Source organism: Callospermophilus lateralis, chromosome 14 (genome assembly GCF_048772815.1).
Source record: "Callospermophilus lateralis isolate mCalLat2 chromosome 14, mCalLat2.hap1, whole genome shotgun sequence".
NCBI lineage: Eukaryota > Metazoa > Chordata > Mammalia > Rodentia > Sciuridae > Callospermophilus > Callospermophilus lateralis.
This window is the reverse complement of record NC_135318.1, coordinates 91,148,118-91,152,595: the sequence shown is the minus strand read 5'-3', so window position 1 is coordinate 91,152,595 and position 4,478 is coordinate 91,148,118. Positions and strand designations below refer to the sequence as shown.

General features: G+C 50.1%; 1 long non-coding RNA gene across 1 annotated transcript; it reads right to left on the bottom strand.

Moving 5' to 3' along the window:
* Positions 1-1,272: 1,272 nt before the first annotated feature.
* Positions 1,273-1,963, bottom strand: LOC143637879 (uncharacterized). The gene is made up of 3 exons (XR_013154512.1): positions 1,727-1,963; positions 1,515-1,633; positions 1,273-1,353 (listed from the first exon to the last, which is right to left on the bottom strand). It is a non-coding gene; the product is annotated as an uncharacterized LOC143637879 (long non-coding RNA).
* Between the last annotated feature and the right edge of the window lie 2,515 nt (positions 1,964-4,478).

Sequence of the window (4,478 nt, the reverse complement as noted above, 5' to 3'; positions counted from 1 at the left end):
GACAGAAAACATACGACTGTTTACTTTCTGAGTCTGGCTTACTTTGCTAAACAATGCTCTCAAGTTCTATTCATTTTCCTGCAAATGACATCGTTTCATTTTTCTTTATGGCTGAATAAAACTCCATTGCAAATATATACCGCATTTTTTTATCTACTTATCATTGATAGCTACATAGGCATATTCCATTATTTGGCTAGTGTGAACTGTGCTGCTGTAAATATGGCATGCATGTAATAACACAGTATGCTGACTTTAATTCTTTAGAATAAATACCAATGGTCACGTACTGGTTTCATTCCTAGTCTTTTGAGTAACTTCCATACTGATTTCCATAGCAGTTATACTAATTAACAATTGCACCAACAGTGTAAAAGTGTTTCTTTCTCTGCACGTCCTCTCCAGCATTTATTATTGTTTGTAATTGTGATTACTGCCACTCTAAATAAATGAAGATGAAATCTCAGTGTAGTCTTGGTTTGCAAACTGCAAATCAAATGTAATTGCTCATGTTGAACATTTTATATATATGTTTGTTGGCCATTTGTATTTATTCTTTTGAGAGGTTTCTGAATAACTCATTTGCCCATTTACTGATTTGTTTATTTATTTGTTTCCTGCGGCCAAAGGACAAGCGTGCTTGGAAGAACCCACCACGGCTCCCCCACAAAGACATAGCAGGCCCTTAAATCAAGACTCAGAGGAGATTCCAGAATAGAAAGTGGGCTCCAATACTTAAGAGCAGAATCTGAAATGCCTCTTGTCGCTTTCCATTTTAAAAGAACTGGTCTTGGGCTGGGGGAGTGGCTCAAGCATTAGCACGCTGGCCTGGCATGTGAGGGGTGCTGGATTTGATCCTCAGCACCACATAAAAATAAAATAAAGATGTTGTGTCCACCGAAAACTAAAAAATAAATATTAAAAACTCTCTCTCTCTCTTAAAAAAAAAAAAAAAGAACTGGTCTAAGTTTAGGCTACCATTAGTGTCAAGTTTATATCCTTCATGCTTTTACAATAAATATGATTAAAGAGCAAGTCCCTCTTTTCCCTCTGAGCGCTGCTCTGTCAGTAGACAGCTGCTTTGTCTGTCTGTCTGTTGGTTGGTTTGTTTGTCTACAGGGCTGGGATGGAACCTGTCCTCACGCATGCCAGGCCAGCGGCACCCCAGCCCCACAGTTGCTTTTAACAACTTGAACTCCACTAGGTAACAGGAGCCCATGAGCCTGGATGGGCCACATACATGACGTCAGGACTGCTGGCTGCCGTGACGAGCCTGTAGAGCTCAAATGCCATCTCCAGGAGGTGGGTGAAGTTGGGCATCCCTTCCGCTGTCTTCAGTCCCCTAAAAGGATCCTAAAGCACAGAGTGAAAACAAGGCACATAAATCCCACGTGGCTTCAGACTCTTCCCCTGTCCAAGGGCACCTTCAGAGTCTGGGAAAGGAAGCTCTGGGGACCGACTTCTGTTACCAAAGGCTCAGCCGAGTAGGCGAAGGTTCAGAGAGGTGTGCTCACCTGTCCCCAAAGAGCTTCAGGGCCATGAGGGAGAACATCAGCATGCTGAAGAGGAACAGGAGGAAGACCTAGAGGATGTCCAGCAGTGTATTCCGGACGCTTCAGAAGGCCCTCCGGATCTGGAAAGATGGGATTCAAATTCGTTGACCAAAATCAGCTAAGTTTCTGCAAAAACCAAACCAAGCCATGTGCCTCGTAAACTGTGCCCTTACCTGGTGACTTTCGGGGAAGTTAATTAGGAAGACTGGCCATAAGGCCCTTGACCACCTGACGCTGTGGATGTGAACAGCTTCCAAGGGACCCCGTGGGCTTTCCCACAAGTTGGGGAAGCAGAAGGTCCCGGGGGAAGAAGAAGAAATCAAAAGAAGAATAAATCAGTTCATCAATCAGATCAATCAAGGTCAGCTGTGGGAGACACAGGACAGAGGCATCAATGTCACACTGTCAAGGACAGAGAAAGTGATCATGTGGGAGCTCATTTATCTACTCAGGGGAGTCACAGGGTTATATAAAAAGGCAAGTTTTGGAAATAGCATTATAGAGCATGCATCATAGCTAACATCTGAGGTTTGACTATGTGCCAGGTGGTATAATAAACACCTTCTGTAGATTACTTTATTTTAGCCTCACCACAATAATGAGGTGGGCACTGTCACTGGATGGAGGAGCAAAAGGCCCAGAGAGGGTAAGCACAGGGCCCTCTGGTCACACAGCTAAAAAAGGGAAGAACTGGACTGAAATCCAGATGGTCTGATCTAAGACTTCACCATGCATCACATGCTCCATGCTTCCAGCCTACATCCCACTTGACTGTTCTTCATTTGTCCTGAAGGGAAATTACCTAACCTAGTGTCAGAGGTACAGACAGGGTCCAGAGACCCCTGTGTACTTTATTAATATCAGGTTTGCATGCACAAGATTAATGAGGAGCAAAAGAAGAACTCAGTGCATCTTGGGAAAATATAAGTAAAAGAAGAATAAATCAATATCATCAATCAACGTGGATTCAGCCCCTTTGGTGGTGAGACATGCAGACCCAGGGAGGGCCAAGCACAGCAGGAGAGTCGGACAAGGACGTGCCACACAGCTGGAGGGGAGCAGCACCCAGGCAACCCTAAAGACCAGCCAAGCTTTGAGATGTCTCCCAGCCCCGCTCAAGAGGGTGGAAGATGGGAAGGGAGGACAGGGAAGGGCTTTCCCACGAGTTGTAGAAGCAGAGGGTCCCGGGGGGAGGTGGAGAGCAGCAGCAGCAAGTGACAAAGACCAATGGCAGGTGGCTCAAGGGCCAGGCTAGGAAGATAGCTCCTATGCCCAGAACCTGGGAACCCTGCAAGTCATCCCCCAAAAGGGCAACAGTGGGGGGACGAGGAATGAGGCCACTCGGTGACAGAGGCAGGACAGCCTCACAGAACTCCTTACAAAGTGCCTCTGAGGTGTCAGAGAGCAGAGGGCTGGACGGAAGGTGCTGTCCTGCAGGCCACACATCCAGTGGGAAGGACAGGGCTGGCCATGTTGCGCTGTGTGGGGGCGAGCAGGACAGCACTGGGAAACCCAGCCAAGGCTGTGGCTGAGGGGGAGCCCTGGGGAGAGGGCCACACCATCCAGCAGGGCTGCAGGCCTGGCGGAAGCCACACAGGAATGGGAGGCAGGGGCTGAGCAGTGCCACCATCCAGGGAGGCCCCTCCATGGAGCGAGAGAGGGACAGGCAGGCAGCAGGAAGAGAGAACACACTTGTCCTCGGGCCCAGGACAATGGCTTTGGCTTTCTCTGCCAGCCCCTGGACAGCCCTTGGATGATCGGAAGCAGGGACCGCTGTGTGTTGACATAGGTGTTTACTGCTGGGTGCCCGCTGCGTTCTACACACTGGGCTGGATCTGAGGACCCAGGGGGGCCCTCAGCAGAGGGCACAGACGCTCCTCCTGCAGGGCATGGTGCAACACCAAGGGCAAGTTCCTTCCAAAATAACACACACACACACACACACACACAGGATTTTCTTTCTTTCCTAACAGTTTTCTTTCCTGCCCATCCTCCACCCACCTGCACTGTTAGGGACTGAACCCAAACTCATGGTCACAGGTACCTCCTCAGATGAAGAGTGTTCATGTTACTTTTTCATAATAGAAAATGAAGATGTTCCTAGATATCGGGAAAGTGCAGCTACTCCGCATGTTGTGAGGGCTCTGCCCACATAGAGTGAAAGATGAGCCAATCTTTAGAGAAAGGGAGAGAAGTGGGTGTTCCAGGCACAGGAACCACTCTGCCAGAGGAAGAGTGGGGGTCCATGCGGGGCACAGAGGCATCTGGGCTGGCTGGGGTGGAGGACCGCAGGTGGGAAGGGTGCAGATCCACAGGGATCCCGGGCTCGGTCATCTGAGAAGCTCACAGACACTCTGCAGCAAGGGAGGGGAGGTCTGCAGCGGGCATCCAGGAGGGCGTCTGGTAGGAGCCTCTGAAACACACAGATCTGGGATCTGAAGTGGAGGTGACAGACAGGTGAGGGTGCCAGGCCTGGACCACGTTGTGGCCGGGCGTATAGGAGAGGAGGAGGATGGGAGAGGAAGCCCCAGGTGTCCACGGCTGGGAGCTGCTTGGGAAGAGGAGGGGACGTTGCTCCCACTGGACTTGAGCTGAACCCCTGATGTGGCCGTGACTAGTGAGCCAGGGCCGTACAGTAAAGGAATCAGGGGACAGCAACAGCAGACGCAGCACGCGTCCTGTGCCCACCAGCAGTGTTCACGGTGACTCTGGATGACCCTGGGAGGACAGCGTCACACAGAAACAGCTCTGGATCCGCAGGTCCAGACACGCGGACCTGCTGATGAGGAGGCATCCTTCCCAGTCACTCAGGAACCCCTCTGCGTGACAGAGCAGTTCAGAAGCATCACCCTGCCTGCCATATGCCCTTCCAGAGCTTTCTACAAATATACAACATCCTTTCCTCTTCCTCTCTTTAACCAGGAT